Raw genomic sequence first — 23,428 nt, forward strand, 5'->3', positions numbered from 1 at the left:
TTAAGTGAGGATGTAGGACGAGGGAGATAGAGAGTTTTACCGCACGCCACTGATATATATTTTATTTTACATATATACCAGGAAGGCCTTCCAGGTAAATCCCAATGCGCCTTCCTGGCCAATTACAAATACAAATGCAGCATTTTTATTACAAGTCGTTGAATTGCGAGACACTGAAAAAACTCGCAAATTAACGAGACATCTATGAATTGTACATAAATTTTATTGTACATCAATCAAACTTCAAATAGTGGTGACATAGTAGGTAGGAAGGATTTTTAGCCAATTTTTTTTTCCGGGAACCGTTTCAACAATGAAATCAGAGAAAATTGGCAAACTCTGATAAGAAACGATCAACCTGGAGTCACAAATCCAGGTCCGACCAACAGCATACTCTGAAAAAATCATTTTCATTCAGGGATTGAACCCGGCACCTTCTTGACGCTAAGCAGAAGCTAAACATCCGAGCTATGCTGCTGGCTGATATACATATATACTAACCGTTTTTCATATGTATGCATGGTAAACGAACATTTTCGATTTTTTGACTGTCGGTGTGGTGACAGTCACCCCTTAGTTTCATACATATTTCATAGAACAATATTTTTTATTTAATTTAAAAATCAGTTTTAATACATCAGAGGAGGGGTTGCAATCATAAACTCATCCCAGGGCGCAGACCCAACAAGCCGCGGCCCTGTATTGTATGAGCAAAAAGCCCAGAAGCTCGTCGCCTAAAGCTCGATTTGATTAGGTCGGCTCGTGATATATGTCCGTGTGGCGAACGTCCATCATCATTATGCTGTGACAATGGTGGCATTGTGCGCATTATTTAAAGTTTGATTTATCGTCAGGTGGAGCTATATGTGTATCATATCTGCGGCGGCATCTTGTAGCACCCACAGCAAGAAATGGTAAATGGTAACGATCGACATCCACTTGTCGTCGGCATTGTGCGAACCCGCTTTTTGCACGACCGACTCGACGATGTCCTTTCTGCCCATTTCTCGTTCTTTCTCTTCGATCTTGACGATTGTCTTTGCGATCGTTGGTTCTTCTGTAGAGTGTCAAAAAAGTGTGTGAATTCGTCCCCGGGTGAATTCTAAGCAGGGTAGAAGTGGTATCTTGGGAATCTGATTTGACTTCTACTGAAGGTTGTGACTTTGTAAGCAAAAAAAAAGTACTTTTGCCAACTTGGATGCGTGAAAAAGTGCATCTGCATCATCGCCTTGCTTTATCAGCATTCTTATTTTGAATGCTTCAATATTCAAGACACCAAAGAAGAATGGATTGAAATCGTTGTATGTACATAGTCAGCAGCATAGATCGGTGGATCCATGAGCTGACCTCGATTGAAAAGAATTTTTCTGAGTATATCTGTAGTGCTGCTGGTCAGACCTGGATATTTGTGACTCCAGGTCGATCGTTTCCTATCAGAGTTTGCCAATTTTCTCTGATATCATTGTTGAAACGGTTCCCGGTAAAATTGGCTAAATATCCTTCCTACCTACTATGTCACCACTATTTGAGATTGATTAATGTACAATTCATAGATGTCTCGTTAATTTGCGAATTTTTGCAGTGTCTCGTAATTCAGCGACTTGTATAATAAAAAAAAATGCTGCAATGTTTGTAATTGGCCAGGAAGGCGCATTGGGGTTACCCGTAAGGCCTTCCTGGTATATGTACATACATATATGTATATGTAAAAAATAAATAAATAAATATGCGATTATTAACCAGCAGCGTGGTCTAGTGGTGAGTATTGAATTATTTCATGCTTGATGTCACGGGTTCGATTCCCACTAAGAGTCTCGTTGTTGGCCAGACCTTGGTTTGTCGAGGTCGATCGTTTCTTATCAGAATTTGCCAATTTTTCTGACTTTCATTGAAACGGTTCCTGTAAAATTGGCTTTTCCTTCCCAATTTTCTGTTGAAAACCTTGAGTTATTGTTATATAACAGGTTTCGCCAGGTTTATCACCATAGATATCTCTGTGGCTGTTTATCGAATGTAAAAATTCGTATTGTTACATGAAAAAAATGTTATTAATCGTATTTATACGATGTTGGTTATATCTAACCATAGATGTCTGGTATTGTTTCGATTTACATGTGTATGTATGTATGTAATAATTATGTATTTAGATGTCTCGTTAATTATGAGTTTTCAATGTCTTGTAATAAATTAGCCATAATGATGACCTGGAGCTAATCTGTAATGTCACTATGGCGAAATTGTAAAAAATAAAGAAATATAAACACAATTCAACTTAGAGTTATCACTTATATTAAATATTTATAATAATTATGTTCGTGGTAGACATCATCATTTGATTTGGTTATGCCTCCTGCCCGCACAGTGCTTCATCGGATGGCTCAAATTCCAAGAGCTATCCGACTTCTCAATGAAATCATTTCTGCTGTGCCTGAATGTGATATTTTCCATCTCAGTGAACGTAGTTTATCGTAGATTATTTTAACCTACCTGTCTGGTAGCCTGTGCTAATCATTATTTTTATAATTGTATGTGATGGATGTATGAGTGGAATTTTGATCTTCTCTCTTCCATTTGAGCCTTGCAAGGATGTTTTGTATTTACGGCTGGTTCTTTTATATTAGTGCTGGCTGTGGATGCAAGACATTCCCTGCTATGTATTCTGTTATTTGGTATTTTTACTATTGTCTCCTATTGTGTAATAAATGCTATTGTTTTTTACAACACTTTTATTAGCTTCACTTCGCCTTTTGGTCTGACACTATTTTCTATAATCTTCCGATCGGTTTGAAGCTTTGTCATTTTGTTTATGATTATGTATAAATCTACTTTTTCTGTATGTATGTATACATATATTTTGTCTCTATCTTTTCGTTGTTGTATTTTCGACCATTTTGGAGCATTAGGGATTCTTGTAATGCTACAATGGTCCAAATTTAATTAAATAAATTAATGGTTATTTTAATGATAATGTAAGTTATAATACAAAAAAAAGCTCAAAAATATATTGAGTTATCAGAATGACTAATATTTTAAGTACATGCATTCATCAAAATGTCCTTTGTACATATATTAAAATGTCCAAATTAGAAAATCACTTATGTACGTGTTTTCAGCTTAAAAACCCATTTGATTGTATGCAAATATGTACCACAATGTACATACATTTATACGTCAAATTAAGCTCCAACTGTTAAAATACTCTGTTAAGTACACATAATGTCAAAATTTGAGTGCTTTCAAGGAAACTTTGGGCTTCAAATATATTTATATGCGCTACGAAAAAATTGTGTTTTTAATTACTGTAACATTTTTATACCATAATACTGACTCCTGCAAAATTGAACTTTTTTTCAATAAAAAGTATTGATATCATTACGCAAGAAGCGGTTATGTTAGTTATCTTTTTGCTCATACAGAAAGGTGTATAAATTGACCTTTTTTTGTTGATTTATCAGCTCATTTGTTCTTCAAGCGAATAAAGAAGCAACTGAAATCCCGTCGCAGTGCGATCGATTCCCACCGACCTTCCAGGACGTGCTCTGCACAACAATTGCAAAGAGTAATGTCCTCGTAGGAGACGAGAGAAAGCCACCACCAAAGAATGTGGAAACGTTTCGCATGTCGGTGTTTCTTCATTTCGAAACATGAGTGTCGTCAAAAATTCTCAAAAACCCCTCCACCCTCCCCAGCACACAACACTTGAATATTCTTTGTCAACTTTTCCGTCGAGATCTTTGACTTTCATGACAATGTCAATCGAAATCATCAACACTGGGTGGCACGAAAGTTGGTCAATTTCAAGTCAACGAATGGAAAATGTCAGGGCTTGTTACGAAAAAACTGTATACATTTCAACGTCACATCAACAGCGCGTTTCAGTGCATCGACTAAATTAATTTATCATGTACATACGTATTTAATTCATTTTTTTCATTTCGTTGATCATAATAAGGCCCACGTGCTTATTTTTACATACTCACCTATCCGCCTGTAATATAAACGGTAGCTTTTTTGTTTATTCGTTTTGTAAGAAAAACCTTCGTATATTTTTCTGACATGTAATTAAGATAATAAGGTATCCGTGAAACTCGCAGCGACAGTAAAAATGTTTGAAATCACATTCTTCACTCTCTCGTTTTACAAAAGGCGCTATTAAACCTTTTAATATGATAACAGACTTTAGTGATAAAAAGAGATCGGAAACCGACGGTAGTCGTGCTCTGATTTATACTAAAATCGGCATCCATAGTATGGCTTAAGTGGTCAAAAAAAAAAAAACTATAAAAATTGTAGATTTGAGTGAAAAAAATATTATTCAAAAACAAAAGAATCATATATTTCGCAGGAACATTTTATTTGAAATACTAATTCAGTTATTTTTATTTGAAATCAAATTTTGAATTGGTTTCATCTTTCTAACAATCAGCATTTCAACATCATTACTGGAGAACTCTGATCTCATCTTCTCATTTAGCTAATATTTTAAAATGTTATCCATTGGATTCTACCCAAGCCATCATCAAGAATCATAAGATTCAACAAGTCTCAAGTCTCTCATACAATATTTATAAGTCAAAAAATCCACACCTGCAAATGGAAATGCTTTACATACATTCTAAGGAAGTGAACTAGATGGAAACATAATTTAATTGTTTCTCTTTTATCCCGAAATCATGTACTTACTATTTCATTCGGAATGGTAAAGAATTTACAAGTATTGCCTATTGACTTACGTCATTTTGGGTGTCATACAAGTACTTGTCTCATGTATTAATTTTGTCATAATTTAAATATTGCGTCTTACACACAATTCTTATTATATTCTTGTTAATCTACATATATACATACTATGATATTAAGTACAAAACTTACAGAATGTAGAGCAATATATAAGCCGAAATATTTGAAAGTGGTGGAGGTCCAATTTTCAGTTCCAAAAACGCAATTTCTGTTTGACTTAATTCATTAATTGTTATCACTTATTTTAATTCTATATTTCCAGAATCTCGGAAAAGTAGAATAAACGTATTAAAAGCCATAATTATTTTGAAATATTGTTAAACGCAAATCATTCTATTTAAAGTTTTGCGAGATATTTCTCGACATGAAGAAAAGGATTTATGACACATTCAAATATAAAGGCTTATATTGTATCTTAAAAGCTTTAATTTTTCTTTTTTTATACATAAAATGATTGAATTTTGGAACTATTTTAGTATTTTTTATATGTTTTAAGCTCTTTAAAAAACTTACACGTGTACAAATGTTGTGAATCAATAAACTCGTTCCGCAGTTCCAGTTAATCAATCTGAAGGTTGTCTTTCGTATAAATGGGTCCCGGTAAAACTGATAAAGGATCTTCTATTAAACAAATATTGATAGGCGATAGAAACGTTGCCACGGACATATATTATAGAATGAATGGGACGTTTGAACGTTTACGATTGAGGCAAGATAAAACTTCTCGAGAACACATAAGATGCCGACTGGATTATTAAAGAACGATACGTCCATCATAATAATTTAAATAAATATTAAGCACAAGCTACCTACTGAAAAAAAATCCAATCCAAAGTGCGAATCTCTCCTCTCGACTTTTTTTTTTGGATGTATAACTTGTATTAATTGACTACAAGTTGGTAATCGCGAGTGATTATTAATGACTGTCGATCCCGGTTACACTATCGGTTATATGTCATACCGATGCACCCCACGATAAGGCATGTAACACAATTTTGAGCTCATTCATTCTTGTGAAAGCGCGAATGGATTGTATTTAATTTTTTTTTAATTGCTATTTGCCGCCTTTGAACCTGCCGAAATTTTTGCAATGTGCATTTACAAGTTTTCATACTGTATAATGCGTTCTGTCGCTACAAAGGAGCCGAAAGTTGAATAGTTGCATTCTATGTACAACATATGCATGTGTGTGTGTGTGTGCGATGATTGTGGATCGTAGTTTTGGTATTAGGTATTTGTCATTCTGTAGATTTTCTCGTTTTCTATTTGAACATGTCTCGTTCTTGAGATCGGATCGGTATCTACGAAATTTATTTTAGATTTACTCATTATTCACACTTTGATTGTATTTGATTAGCTCGTGCCGCCGACAAGATTGAATCGACGAAACGAAACTAGTCGTGGAAGTGTTAAATAAATGTAAAAAAGCTATACAAAGTAGATTAAAAGCACAGTCGAAAGGACATTGATTCTGTATGTATCTCATTTGTGGATCAGTTTGTTACCTTTTCGTTTTTGTATAATACGGGTACATACATATAATAGATACATATCTACAAATGCGTATTTTCCAGTTCAAAACTCGCATGCTTACTTTGAATGTGTTTAAACTGAATAATATAAACCTAATAGCACTTTAAATTAGTCTAAATAAACTGCGTGTACTGTTTAATTAAAAAAATCTAATTGGATTTAGAAAATTCTAAGATAAGTCAATGTAAAAATTTTCCAAGAATCTTATTGGAACTTTTTCTATTGAACCTTTAGCATTGATTAAAGTTTGCGAATCAAATCATTGATTGTTGAATACCTTATCAAAATGTCACGATGACATACATACTTAACTTAGAATCGTATAAGATTGGTTTTAATCTAGTTTTTGCAATATAATCATCTTTCTAACTCACAATATTGGAGTGTAAGGTACTCGTAAACATTACAAAACTTGACGGTTTAGTGGTTTGATTCCGATGACATTACATATATTTTATTGAGAAAAGATTGCTTCAATAGAATATCTATAAATATACCCAAAATAAAATGATAAAAAGATGACACCAGTCTTTAAAAGCTAATATTCCAATAGAAAGCAAGTATAACTGGATAATAATGTACATAGGTTTTCGTGAAGGAATCTGATTGAGCTGTTATAATCTTATATTTATGATATGATTGATTCAAAATTGAACATACTTATAAATATATTTAAGCCAATTTTGACCACCTGAAATCTACATATTTTAGGATCTAACGATTAAGTGTCATATATACATATTTAGGTTAATGAAAATGCATTCTATAAAGATCTAAATTCATGGATTTCATAATTTGATGTCAACATTTTTAAATTGAAACATTATAAAGAAATTCGTTTGTACATTCAGTAGCTTTTAGGCAGTGGTGACGTCTTCCACACAAGACTTCCAATAAATCATTAAACAAGCATCGAAAGCAGGTGATTAAGAGAAAAACGCGAGTTGACATTTGGGCCGCAAAGGCCGCTCGAAGGTGGCCGCATCGACTGCCATCAACTCCATCTCTTTTTCGGTCGTAGAGAAAGGGCTTTACCAAAAACCGAACGCCAACACATTGTCGATCGACGATTTTTTCCAACTCCAATGTCCGTTGACTCGTCGAAAGTGACAATTAGTGTCTGTCGAATCTTCTTTTTTGCACCAAATGAGATCTGGCGAAGACGACGCCTCATACATACACAGTGCCTTTATTGAGACTTTGTATCGCGTCGACAAAAGCACCGCTCGAGTGAGCTTTTTACGCGAGAAGTGGAAAGCAATCGACTCCTCCGGATATGTATAATCTTCAGGAAGCTTTTTTGCATGCAAAAAGTATCATCGGAAAGTGGAGCGTTGAAAGCTTTCGAATTTGGCACACGGCAATACTCGATACTCCTATCCGATACTCGGTTTTAATCGATCGACGAAGAAGGTGACAACCCTGTCGCGCGAAAGCAGGAAGAACTCGCACGTGCGCAAGTATGCGGGCAATTAAGCGGCACTGTTGTTTCAGTGTATACCTGTATTGTGAGAGATGATCGTTGATTGTTGATTGTCGATGACTATGGCGCTGGCAGCACCAGTCCCAAACTTAATCGACCAGGTAATTCAAACCGCACTTTTCAAACAGCATGATTTGATCATTTTTTGTCCTCTACATATGTATATTTTATTTTATTTTATTACATTTTATACCAGGAAGGCCTTACAGGTAAACCTAAATGTGCCTTCCTGGCCAATTACAACAATACAGCATTTTTATTATTAAAGTCGCTAAATGACGAGACACTGAAAACTCGCAAATTTACGAGACATCTATGAATTGTATATAAAGTTTATTGTACATTAATCATACTCAAATAGTGGTGACATAGTAGGTAGGAAGGTTTTTAGCCAATTTTTAATCGGGAACCGTTTCAACAATGAAATCAGAGAAAATTGGCAAACTCTGATACGAAACGATTGACCTCGACAAACCAAGGTCTGGCCAACAACGAGACTTAGTGGGAATCGAACCCGTGACATCAAGCTCGAAATAATTCAATACTCACCACTAGACCACGCTGCTGGTTAATAATCGCATTTTTTTTTTTTTTTTTACATACATACATATATACCAGGAAGGCCTTACAGGTAACCGCATTTTTTTATTATACAAGTCGCTGAATTACGAGACACTGAAAAACTCGCAAATTAACGAGACATCTATGAATTGTACATTAATCAATCTCAAATAGTGGTGACATATGTAGTAGGTAGGAAAGATATTTAGCCAATTTTACCGGGAACCGTTTCAACAATGAAATCAGAGAAAATTGGCAAACTCTGATAGGAAACGATCGACCTAGAGTCACAAATATCCAGGTCTGACCAGCAGCACTACAGATATACTCAGAAAAATTATTTTCAATCGAGGTCAGCTCATGGGATCGAACCCAGCGCCACTTGGTGTTAGGCAGAAGCTTAACGACCGATCTATGCTGCTGGCTAATATATGTATAGTAGAGTGAGAAGTTCAGAAATAATTCGAGTTAATGTTAGGTTAAGTAAAGTTTGAGCTAATACTTTTTTTTCTTTTTCTTTTTTTTTATTTTTTTTTATTTTACATATATACCAGGAAGGCCTTACAGGTAAATCCCAATGCGCCTTCCTGGCCAATTACAAATACAAATACAGCATTTTTATTATAAGTCGTTGAATTGCGAGACACTGAAAAAACTCGCAAATTAACGAGACATCTATGAATTGTACATAAATTTTTATTGTACATCAATCAAATTTTTCAAATAGTGGTGACATAGTAGGTAGGAAGGATTTTTAGCCAATTTTTTTTTTCCGGGAACCGTTTCAACAGTGAAATCAGAGAAAATTGGCAAACTCTGATAGGAAACGGTCAACCTGGAGCACAAATCCAGGTCTGACCAACAGCATACTCTGAAAAATTCATTTTCATTCAGGGATAGAACCCGGCACCTTCTTGACGGTAAGCAGAAGCTTAACGTCCGAGCTATGCTGCTGGCAACCACTGAAAGGTTGCCGGGTTCGATCCCGTGGGTTGACCTCGATATAAAACGATTTATTCCGAGTTTTTTAGTGCTGCTAATCAGACTTGGATATTTGTGACCCCATCGATCGATCGTTTCCTATTAGAATTTATCAATTCATCTAATTTCATTGTTGAAACGATTCCTTACCAAATTGGCAACCTACCGTTTGATTGCCACCACCATTTGAATATAATTTAAAAAACTTGTGGCAATCGTTTCCGATCAGAGTTTGCCAATTTATCTCAATTCATTGATGAAACGGTTCCTCGTCAAATTGTCAAAAACCATCCTAACCATTGTCACCAATTTATGAATATTATGTCACTCGGCAAACCTAATTAAGCAAAACCAAATTAGGTCCGCTGTCTCTTCCGAATTCCCTATCCGAAGTATTAAATAAATAAATTATAATTTTTTTCGTATTAAAAACGAGTTTAAAATGAAACAATTGTCATAAAAAGTAAATTATTAAATTTACCAATACTATTCCATATATTTATTTATTTATTTATTTATTTATTTATTTATTTATTTATTTATTTATTTATTTATTTATTTATTTATTTATTTATTTATTTATTTATTTATTTATTTATTTATTTATTCTAAACAGACCATTGTGGCATAACAGGAATTCCAGGAATTTATGAAAATGATACATAAATATGTGCAGTGTAAATGTTGATATCCCACCGCTGCCACCAGTTTCAGGCGTAAAATATGATTATAGACTCGCTGCTATCAGATAATTATTTTCATGAAAGGGGTCGTTGCACAAAATTAAAATATACATTTTAATTATTCATTACATGAAATAAAGTATGACTTTTAAATGCAAGTGTATGTCAAATATACGACAGTCAATATGTAGTTTTACTAAAAAATTGAACTTATTTAGGATGAATAGCATTACATATCAAACAGAATTGTTTATTAAGTCGTATACGAAGTAACTTGAGAAGCATTGTAACGTTAAAATACAAATGCAGTAAGATAATGTCAAAAGTGATGAAGAAGGTGATATCCACCATACTCAAAGTTGTTTTTAAATAAAATTGGAACAATGGCTAAACCTTAGAGGTGTAACACATTAGAAGTGATGATTTCAGCTTATGCTAAGTAGACAACGTGTGAGTTTATCGACTTGACTTAATTTACACTACAGGTGATGTTACATACTTCGTAAGGTCGTTTTACTGCTTGCATTATATTTTAGACTCATTTTAGATAAGGCTAACTAGCTTTGGTACCGGTTTCTTGATGTACATATATGTACATATTCTAATCGCAGTCAGAATGTATGAAATTTCTCTCATCGTATGTATGATTCTGCCGTGAATATACCTTAGGTATATGAAATTAAATATGTATTAATTCGTCGAACGCACACGCGTAGCCTAGAGTGACTACTACCATAATCGTAATGCGGAATCGTGATCGAATATTTTATAAATAATACATTCAGATTGAGATATTACTGGTTTGTTCTCGATTCTTATCCCTTTTCGATCGCATCGGAACGCGCTCACGCCGCCACCGCCACCACTCGCTTTTACGATTAAAAGTCAATAAAAATAAATACAAACGATCCTTAAAAGCTCTGATTGCGGTCCACTCCACTGTGCGAAAAGGCGACGATAATGTTCAACGCGAAAGTGCGCGGAAATTCGATACCGGGTAGGTCGACCGCCGGAGCAGCCTCCTGGTCCATCGCAGGTTGCCGGTTTAATTACCGACGCGACAGCCTTGCACCGCGATTAACGACCGCGTAATCATCAGACCCACAGCTTTACAAGCTTTTAAGCTCCTCGTGCCGAACATATAAAATAAAAAAATAAAAAATATATACAAATTTTTCATGACCAATGAAAATTTTGATATTTTCATATGTAGCGGTACCCAGTGGAGAAGTTTCGGCGAGCTTTTACTTTTGCTCCTCGTAAATGTTTAGCCAAAATATGTATGTTTTACTACTTGCAGTTTTTTTTAGCATTGCTAGGTGGTTGGGTTAATACTAAGGTTTCAGATCCCGGTGTTTTCTGGTACCGTGAATCCCGGTGCTGAAACTAGTCTGAATACCGGGATTACGGTGCTGGCAGAAATTTCTTTAAAAATATTATTTTTACAAAAATAATATGGAAAAAAACATAAAACAACATTATATAATGTACAATGGTGGGATGAGCAATGAAAGTCATAGTCCATTTGTTTGCCACCAGTTTTTTCCACCCGTTTCGACGCCGGGTTGCCGTTTCCACGAAATGGTATGAACGGTCTGTATTGTGTCGCAGATATTATGCTCAACCGCAATGATATTTGAAGCATATTTTAACTGATTCGAACTCAGAATCGACCACTGATCACGTTTACGTGATCTAGAAAAAAATGTGTGTGTGTGTCTGTGTGAGTGTCTGTATGTTTATTGTGAGTCAGTGTATTTTGAAAATTTCTTACATGTTATAGAAATTATTAATATTATACCCCAATATTTTATCCTAAATCTAAATTAGTACTTTTAATTTAGATAATCGAGGTTTTTTTGTGTGTTTCTAAGAATTTTTTTAATTTATTGAACTGAAATTTTACCAAGTTATGTATAAAAGTTGGTAAACATCCGTCAACCATGTAGAATGTAACTCTCAAAAATAGTACGTCAATATGGGAGTATTTTTTGCGTGAAATATCGGGAGAGTTTGCAAAATGCAAAACATGCAATTGAACTTTTTTTTGTTATACATTTGAAATCCCGGTGCTAGCACCCTTTTAGGACACTTTTGAATTGAACAAGGGCTTTTGAATTGTTGCGCCACATAATTTTGTGATATGTTTTATTATCATAATTTTCTCTCTATCTATCTGTCTATCTATCTATCTATCTATCTTTCTATAGTTTTTTGCTATCTGCCACTGTCACAAAAACAATTGTAAACAGTATACCATTGGAGACGATGGTGTGCAAATTCTGGGAAAACTATCGTTATTATTTGCGAGAAATGAGGAGAGAGCTTGACGCAATATACTGCCATAACTTATATTATTTATAGCTACCCAAGCGCTTTTGTCACGAAAAAAATTGGCCGATGTCATCGAATATTAAAATAGTTTTCAAATATCACAAAACTACATTTATATTATTAGAAACGCCTACCGCACCCCCTGATATGCCTTCTCGCACCCCATGGGGTGCCGGCACCCCCGGTTAAGAACCACTGCATTAACGCAACCTAATTCTATCGATAACTCCTGGGTTTTATATGTATGTATGTATATGTGAAAATTGTGTAAAACTAACTGAATTGATGTATTTAATGTATTTGATCTTGTCAACCCTTTCCCGCAAATGACTGTTATAGACGTCATGCTTGAAATGTCAGTAGTGCGAATGGTGGAATTCGTTGTTTTGTCACAAGCACATATCAGGGGTTGAGTTAATGGTAAACACAGAGAGGTCCCAAGTTCAAGCCTTGGTTTGACCTCGGTTTCAAGCCTTGGTTTGATTTTTATTAGTATTTCTGTTGGTTTCAGAATTGGATATTTGTGACTCGAAGTCGATGGTTTCCTATCAGAGTTGGTCGATTTATCAGATTTTACGGTTCGTAAACAAATTGATAAAAACTATGTTACCCACTATGTCACCACTATTTGATTATGATTTCAAAATTTATATATTTACAAGTTTAATACCATAGATGTCGTTCAGGAGCAGTCCGAAAATGTCATCAAATATAAAAAAAATTGGGTTATAAAAATATGTTAATCGATACAAAAGAATAAAGTGCTTGTGTTGTGTTGTGTTGAGTTGATCTTTTTAAGCATGTCCTTTGAGCTGGTTTATTTTAGCGTTAAAAAACCATTTAGATGGAAGACCGCGATTGCGATTTTGCGAAACGCTTGCGTCAAGTGCGTCAGAAAAATTGTAATTTCGCGGTAGGTCGTGCAATTGAAATGACGAGATTGTGAAACGTCGTGATATATTATTTTACTCCGAATGCAGTTATTTTCAACGAATGAGTCATAAATATAATTTTAAATTCACTTTCTATTACAATATCGTACACATAACCTCCACGCATGATTTTTATTTGATTCTAATTTTTTTAATTACCACTGACTTTTCCATATCGAAATGCTTATACATACATAGCTAATTCGATTCGTCAATATTGATTGATAAGGTTAACAACCACTTTTTCACAGTAGAACTACTGTTGAGAAAGTATGCTCTCTTGAAATCGTTTTAAAATCGAGGCTGTTTTGTCAACATTATAATTAATGCAATGCAAACAAATTTGAACTATTAATTATAGATTATAATATATGTATGTACTATTTCTACTTTGCAACCATTTATTATTTAAATAAAGCAGAGTTCTCTAAAAAAAATCCTTGATTTTGATTTTTTTTTAAATCAGAATTGATTTTGATTTTTTTTAAATGCTTTTTATTATTACTAAATTATGTTCACAATGCATTTCAAAAAACAGAATTGATTTTGATTTTTTTTAAATGCTTTTTATTATTACTAAATTATGTTCACAATGCATCTTATATCTATTTTAATAGCTACTGATCATTTTCTATTTTACAATTTTATTTTATTTTTGTTAATAATTATAGTTTTATATCATTCTAATGTTAATGTACAGCAAAATAGGAAAAAGGGCTCAAAAACGTATTTGTAATTCGTATAATTTACAGAATACTTTCAATCGAAATTAGAAAATTTGAACTTTTTATGTAGTGCGGATTTGTTTTTTAAGATTTGTTTATATCAGTACATCTCAAAACGTAAATATCAGTACGAAAAATATTCTTTAATACATTCTATATGGACACATTCATATGTTCCGTAATGTGTGCGTGACGTATGCTTAATAGTAGTAACCGACACAATCTATTCATATTATACGGTAAATGGATTATTCCGCAAAAAGCGATCTCGCGCAAGTCAATAAAATCTCGATCACGGAATATCTAGCACTCGATTTCTCGTTAGTACAATATTTCGCGTGGTTAGCTTTCGATTGATGGAGTTATTAGGTGCCAGATATTCCGTGATCGAGATTTCAATGACTTGCGTGAAATCGCTTTTTGCGGAATAATCACTGAACCATATTATACAGTAGTACATGTCCCGCACCAAAGAAAGTGTTGTCGTGTGCATGTGAATATTTTCGGAAACACCATATTGTGAATATTGATTCTACGATACAACGCGAGCAATATTGGGCCATATTTTCACGCTCTATAATGTATGTATATGTAAGCTCATTTTGCATTGCACTCTTACAAAATAACTATGAACGTGTCGAACGTGGGTGTTGCTGATTATCCACTTAAGTGCATTATAACATTATAAGTGCATTCGTGGGTGAATAATAGAGACCTCGGATTAGACTATCAGTAAATGCCTGAACAAAGGATACGCTGGAGTTCTCACTGACTTGGGCGAGTGCGTGCGTAAACAATGACTCGCCAGGGCAGATTTTAAGTGCCTAGATAATAGACATATTTATGGATCGGGGAAGCTGCGCTGGGCAACCTGTCCTTTATAAGGATGTACACACAGTGACACAGTGAGCGGTGGTTACGTGTGGACCTCCTGAATCGTTTTTTTTTTTTTTTTTTTTAAATGCTTTTTATTATTACGAAATTATGTTCACAATACATCTTATATCTATTTTAATAGCTACTGATCTACTGATCATTTTCTATTTTACAATTTTAATTTAATTTGGTTAGTAATTACAGTATTATATTATTCTAATGTTAATCTAAAGCATAATAGGAAAAAGAGCTCAAAAACCTATTTACAATCCTTATAAATGTTCATAATACATCTAATACATAATATTAATTAAAGACTATCTAAAGTCGATGACCTAAAGCAGATTGTGTTTAGGTAATCTGTGTTTATACCTGAAGGGTATAGACATTTTGTTGTAATCACCGAGACTCTTCACAAGTGTGTTAGTATGGTTATTAGTGATTCTTTCATAGAATCTACTGGTTAGTTTGTTAGTAATGTCTGTAACAAAGGGAATATTATATATAGCATGCAGTTTTTTCAGGTTAGTATATATGGGTGTATTATAAATTATTTTAAGGGATTTATTTTGTATTACTTGGAGCTTGGAAAGGTTAGTATTCGAGGCGTTATTCCATACAGGTGAAGCATAGGTTAATAATGGTAATATGAGCGCGCGATATAATTTTATTTTATTTAGCGTTGATAAAGAACTATGGCGATTAAATATTGGATATATTGAGGATATACCCCGCATCGCCTTGCATTTCGCTGCCTCAATGTGAGGTGCCCATCTCATTCTTTTATCAAACGTTACTCCTAAATATTTTATTACTGACTGCCATTTCAGACTTTCTCCAGAGGGGATTTTCAGATCTGAACTTGGCTTATGTTTTCTAACACTAAAGAATATGGCGTCTGTTTTGGTTTGATTAATTTGAATTTTCCACTTAGTGAAGTGTTCAGTCATTGTTTTAATTGCAAATTCAAGATTTTTAAGAATAGTGTCTGGTTTTTTGCTACTTGTGAAGCAAGCTGTATCATCTGCATATAGGGCTATGTGACAGTTTTTTGGAATAGGTATGTCATTTATATATATGGAGAACAAGAGTGGGCCAAGCAAGCTCCCCTGCGGAACGCCAGCTGCGATTATTTTTGGAGACGATAATTCATTATTTACGCTAACCACTAGCTTTCTACGAGTTAAGTACGATTTGATGATGAGAATTAGGTAGTTTGGTATTTTGTTAATAAGGAGCTTATGAATGAGTCCATCGTGCCAAACCGTGTCGAAGGCCTTTTCTATGTCGAGACATACCATTCCGGTACTTCTCTTCATATTAAAGTTCTTCGTCACGTGTTCAGTTAGTCTTGTTAGTTGTTGGGTCGTGGAATGTCCAGTGCGAAATCCAAATTGTTCATTTATTAATTTCTTATTTACGACTTTAAGTAAACGTGTGTAGATTATTTTTTCCAGAATTTTTGAAAGCGTGCAAAGTAAGCTAATGGGTCGATAATTGGCCGGGTTTTTTGAGCTTTTATCGGGCTTAAGTATGGGAATTACGTTGGCTGTTTTCCAGTATTCTGGGAAATACCCGGTGAGTAAACATGCGTTGAATATTTTAGATAGTGAGACTAAAGCTTTAAATGGAAGTTGTTTGATTATGATGTTATCTATTGAATCTCGCCCAGGTGCCTTTTTATTTTTTAAATTACGTATTATATTTTGGATTTCACACGGATGCACCAATTTTATATTTTTAGTACTGTTAGTGGGAGTTTTTGTGATGATTTTAATGGACCGGTTGACTTTATTATGCGTTGGTATGTGATTGTAATGTTGTGTGAGTGTGTGATGTTTTTGGAAGGATTTTGATAATAGTTCTGCTTTGTCGCAATCACGCGTCACTGAGATTCCTGCATCATCTAATGGAGGAATCGAGTTTTTTGTCCTGCGAATCGCTTTAGCTAATTTCCATAGAGAGCCATCAACTGAGCTCAATTTTTCTAATTTTTTAGACCAAGCTTCATTTTTGATTTCTTTGATTCTAATTTTAATTTGATATGTGAGCTTATTAATTAATGTTTTCAATGCTGGATTTTTTGATGTTTGCCAAATTTTACGGAGTTTATTTTTACTTTTAATTAGATTTGCAACAAAGTCAGTTATCTCTAATTTGTGTTCAATGTATTGTGTCTTAGGTATGTGAAGGTGTTTGGATCGAGTTATTGATTCCGTTAGGTGTATTATGGAGCTGTCGATTTCGGTTTTGTTTGTGAGTGTGGTTGAAGTTAGAATGGTTTGGTCATTTATGTATGACTTGAACTCTCGCCAGTTAGCTCTCCCGTAATCCCAACTATGCTTGATGATTTCCTCGGGTTTCCCGTCGATTGAGAAGATTATCGGGAGATGATCAGACGACAGGGTTTGAAGGGCATTTGGTGTCGATATTTTTGGGCAGTTCTTGACGAGGACAAGATCTAGTGTGGATGGTTGTGAGTTATTTGTGGGATAGTGTGTGTATGTATCCGGATGAAGTAAGATTGTATCTGTTAGTTGAATGTATTTATAAAGAGTTGTGCCTTGTAGGTCAGTGTTTACGCAACTCCATAACGGATGTTTGGCATTAAAGTCACCAGCTACCACTACCGAACTACCAATGTTAAATATTTTGTTAAGATCGGATGCCAATAATCGTTTTTGGGGAGGATTGTAAGCGGATGCTACTATGTGATGGGTGTTGTTAATTGTTAGTTCGATGGCGGTTAGTTCTAAATTTTTTAGTGGCGGAGTTATTACGCGACAATGTTTAATTGACGATTTTATAAAAATGGCAACTCCCCCTCCATGCTGTTCTCGGTCTTCGCGATAGCAGTTAAAGTTAGGTAGGTTAATACGGATATGAGGTTTTAAGAAGGTCTCGGAGATTAAAACTATGTCAACACAGTACTCACCGATCGCCGACTCTAGTTCGTCAATCTTATTCTTAAGTCCACGAGCATTCCAAGCTAGAATGTTCAGGCGCCTCCCGTTAATCAAAGACATCGAGATATTCGACAAGCATGAGTGCCAGCTCTAGTTTGTCGGTGCAACCGCTGGCCTTGGCACGAATCTCCTGGAGGATCTTCAACATCTTCGTCATAGACGCCATGGAAGTTAGGTCTGTTGTTGGTTGAATGTTGGGATTGGTTGGTTGGTGGGGTTTTTTAGGGATATTTGGGATATTTGGTGAAGGAGTTTTAATGGTCGGTAGCTTTGGGAAGTTATGATCGTTAACGACCGGGATATTTTGTGGCTGCGCCACTGGGAGTTTCCAAGGGTTGGCTTTGACAATTGATGCTCGATTCTTCCTCGATTCCAGCATTTTCAGATAGCTCTGTCTTTTTGGACAGTCTTTGAAGTTAGTCCTGAATCGTTGAATAAATGCTTTGACATTTCATTTGGATCCTGAACCCACCCCTACCTAAGCAACAGTATTTTACAATTGCAATATTTGTTTACGTTTTTCACCAAGTGTGATAAAAGCTTTCGATGTGAAATTAGAAATTTATTTTATGCAACTCGTTACTAATGTATATACGTGTCTTTATTTATATGGAACTTTTATCGAAATTAACCAATCGTAGATTGTCAGAATCATGGTTAAAATCACTGCCGAAATGTCGACCGTGTGACAGCTGAAATATATCTAAAATATGTGTCAGTGGAAAAAACGACACAAATCGATTGTGTCGACTTAAATGAAAATTTCATGTCAACGGTAACGCTATATTTGGGCTTGTTCTGTCGTTGGCACCCGTTTGGTCGAGAGAGAAATAAAAAAAAATAGTGATATATTATTTGAGGCAAAATAATAAAATTAGCATATAACGATTAAAAATATATTTCACTTTTTTTTTTAATCGGTGAAACTCTATATCGGATTTTATAATTTACGCTTGGGGCGATCTTATAACCGATTTGGGATAAGGTGCGCGTGCCGCTAAAGCAAAGATTGCAATTAGAAGAAATTAAAAAGCTTTATAAAATATTTGTATATGTATAAAAAAACAAACAGGTCTACCCTTAATTTTCTGCAATCAATTACGTTCCCGTTATTTCTTATGTGTTCCGATTATAAATATTTCGCTCGTTGACGTCAGCGCCGGCGACAATCGCCGACTTCGATCGATAAATTGGAAACTGAAGTCCATAGAATATATATTAAGCGGTTTTTATAAAAATCGATTTCGCCCGGATCGCACAGATAAAGTGAATTTCAATCAACACCTTTGGTGTAAAATTCGGAAAAAGAGCAAAAATATAAAAATCCTGCCTTCGTACGTATTGTTTAATCGAAAAATCTGTTAATAATATTAATTACGATATCGTCGACAGCGACATGATTGGGTTTAAACATAAATCAATTTTCACGTGAAAGTCGTTTAAAGGTTTAATTTTCGGAAATTTTCGAAAAATTCGAAAAAAAACATACGTGCGTTTGATTTATGACAAAATGTATTAAATAAAACGCAGACATTCAACTTTTACTTTGATGTTTGAGAAACATCTTCGAAACACACAAAATGCAACATCAATTTATATTTACAAATTCATAGATACATACATACGTATATGCACATATCAATTCATATATCTTTTTTCAATATAAGAACACCAAAATTATTTTTTATTCTAACTTCACTATAAAATTTTCTCAAAAGTTCAATCTTTTATATATTTTTACAACTTTCACCCGCCCAAGTGACGCCGGGCAAGTCAGCAAGTAAATAATAATTGAGCTATTTTCAATTCCAAAAACACTATTTTTGTTTGACTTAATTTGAGCTTCCCATATTAAAAAAAAATCACTTTGGTAATATTGCAGTAGCCTAATGATAAGAACACGCTCAAAAGTGCAACACGGGACGAGTATGTGGACTCTAGCTATAAGAGGCGTATCTTCATGTCATTATTAATTCGTACCATCTTATTATTTCGACAAGTTTCTCCTACATTTCTTAAAATGAGCCACTAATTTGAAAGTGGCGGAAGTCGAATTTTTAGTTCCAAAAACACTATTTCTGTTTGACTTAATTCACAAATTGTTATCACTTCTTTTAATACGATATGTCCAGAATCTCGTAAAAGCAGAATAAACGTATTACAGGCCAACAGCATTTTTAAATTTTCAAAAACATTGCATTATGATTTGCGAAATATTTCTCGAAATGAAGAAAAGTGGACGTTTGCCACTTTCAAATATAACAGCTCAATTAAGAATCAGTCTAATTTACATATCAATATAATATACAAGTGAAAATGTCAAATTATTTATAAATATATATATGTAAATATTTATTTAATTTGCCATGATGATATTTTTGGGTTCCTCCTGAGTGACATCTATGGTATTAAGCTTGCACATCTATGTATACATTTTCATAGATTATGCAATTGAAATCATATTCAAAGAGTGGTGACATAGTGGTTACGACGATTAGATGAGGAACCATTTAAACAACGAAATCATATAAATTGTCAAATAAATCCTGATAGGAAACGATCGACTTGAATTCACAAATATCCAAGTCTGAACAGCAGCACTTCTAAATACTCGGAATAAATTATTTTCAATCAAGGTCAACCCAGGGCTTGAACCCGGGTAGCTCTCGGTGGTAAGCATTAATGCAACCACTTATTTATACCGCTAAATAAATGTTTTTTAAATAAAATAAAATAAATTATAGCATTGAATGCGTTTTGAGCCATAAAATATCATAATACATACATTGCTGTGGATATATAAATTTTATTTCTAATTAGCCGAATGATCTAGACATTCGTTATACACGCACGTATGTATAAAATTTACGAGGAACAAATAGGCAGTCATTAAATTTTATATTATAGAAGTTATAAGACTTAATCGTCTTAGTTACACCGCTCAGTATTCGCATTATGCAATGCCATTCTCGACTTCCCATCACAAGTTGTTGCACTTAATCAGCGAGAATGATCGATGCAATATATGGTTAATGTTTACGAATGATACCAATAAACAGTACACAAAAAATAAAAAGAGACGATTCATCGCGTGAGAAACCTCGACTTATCACCATTAAGTTATACGATATACCACTAAACCACAGTCATAAGCGTGTAATTACACCGATGTACGAAAGCCCAAAGAGACGAGAGGGGAGATGATATATAAAAAAAAGAACGGATTAAATCGCAGGAAGAAATTACCGCACGCAAAATGAGAGAGCATCGAAAAACAGGTTCGATGGGACTTGGTCCACTCAATTCCGGAAGAAATCGCACCTCTAATCGGTCCGTAGGATGGTTTTTTTACGCGTCAAAATCTCACCGCCAGTTTTTCCAATGAAATAATAATTTATCGAATCGGAGCGACTGATAGCCGGGGAACGGGTCTGTTTTAAAACGGTATCGAAATAAATCTCGGCCAGACATTATCTCACTTTGACAAAGAGGACGACAGTCGGAGAGCGCGGAGCAATCGGCTACCGATACGCACCAATAAAATTTCAAAGACACGTAAATAAATATCGACCACTTTGAAATACATACATAAAGTCGACGAAACGGTTCGAAGCTTTGAATGACTGAGTTCAAACTTGAGGCGTTTTAGAATCGAGATCGAAATTTACACATTTGAATGCGGTATACGTTAGGGACGTCCAAATGGCCGAAATGATATTTTTCCCATAGACTTGCAAACCTCAATGAGATGTAAAATATATAATGATCATGTAAACTTGATATATAAATGTCATTTTTGTGGATTTAATCTGTATGGAATTTGTAAAAGAAAATACTTTAAATTTGAATTGGTATTATATACTGAATATTGAAAATTTAATGGGTTTCATTTGTTTATAATTTTCACAAGCGTTCGATTGTTTCAATGTTTGCTTAATTTCTAGGCTTTATTTGATTCGACAACATTGTAAGTGATTTTAGTTATAATTTGCATACATATACGAATTTATCATACATAAATAACATCATCATCATCCAATGCTGAATTTTTACTTTATCTATGTAAGTAGTAGTAACAATAGATGAAATTTTGTGATCATGCAAAAATTCGAACTCGACATTTTGACTGATTCGAACTCGGAATCGATTACTGGTCACGTTTTCATGATCTAGAAAAAATGTGTGTGTGTCTGTGTATTTTGGGGATTTTTCGAACACCGTTAGTCCTATCGAACTGAAACTTGGTATCTGTTACTGAAATTCTTATTGACCCGACGTAAATTTTTAAGTTGACTGGTTTTGATTGTTAAATGCTTTTTATTATTACAAAATTATGTTCACAATACATCTTATATCTATTTTAATCGCTACTGATCTACTGATCATTTTCTATTTTACAATTTTAATTTAATTTGATTAGTAATGGAGACATCTCTAGGCTTCCATTTGTCTCTGTTTTTCACAATTATCTCGGGTACCATTTAAGCACTTCTTCATCCACCATTCGTCCATTTTTCTAGCCACGTCACTCGCCTTTCAACCTCCCGACTCTCTTCACAATATGTACCTGTGTCCCAATTCTCACCCACATATTCCGTTTCCTATCTCTTCTCGTTATGCCGAGAATACAAATTCGCTGGAAAAGTACCGCGAAAGTTGTCGAAGGCTAATGAAACTAATATTAAACCTGTAAAAACAGCGTTCATTTGCCCAAATGCACTCCATCCTAATTTCATTCGTCTTCCAATTTTCTTTTCCTAATTCCATACGTCTTATAATTGTCTAATTTTCCTCTTCTTTGCTATCGGACATATATAATTTCTATAATTTGTCTATAATTTCCCCTAAATAGGTACATATATAAATACTAACTACTACTGTTTTATCATTGTTGTTTCGGAATGATGCAAGCCCCTTTTATTCTACCAAATATAAATTGCATTAATCTTATACATATACATTTAATATTTCAACAAAATTTTCGTCTAGAAAACAATTCTAACACTATATACCGATAATGTTAAATCCACATCATGTAAAATACTTCTAACATGATAGGAGAAACATAATCTACGTCTTACAACATGTTGACTTTAACTGCATTATACATATGTATAACATAATTATCGATTTATTTTTTGCACCTGTGAATACGAAATTGAGAAACTAATAATTTGAGGAAAACATCAAATCAATATGCACAGACAAATTTCCTACTTCCTTGAAAGGAATAATTGAATGAATTCTGATTTTTGTATCCTTTTCAGACACTGCTGTTGACACTAGTGTTTGCTCCCACTTCTGCCACCAACGGATCAACGATTAATCAACTAATTCAGGTATGTAACTCTTATACGAAATTTAGTAGGCACCCCTGGGCATGCTATTTAAACTAAGGATGGTTCGAACCGGTAGCATTTATATGGACGGTCCATTATACATATATACACAAAACCAAGAAAGTTCCTACGCCTGGAACGGGAGTCGCCTGCTCAATCAAACATCTCGTTTGGATAATATCAATGTCTTGTCAAACGCTGGGCGTATAGTAAGTATGGTAGCGTTAGAGGCTGAACAGACCCGCTCTGTATTTGGTCATAAACGGCCGTCTCAC

Source organism: Arctopsyche grandis, chromosome 10 (genome assembly GCF_051622035.1).
Source record: "Arctopsyche grandis isolate Sample6627 chromosome 10, ASM5162203v2, whole genome shotgun sequence".
Lineage (NCBI taxonomy): Eukaryota > Metazoa > Arthropoda > Insecta > Trichoptera > Hydropsychidae > Arctopsyche > Arctopsyche grandis.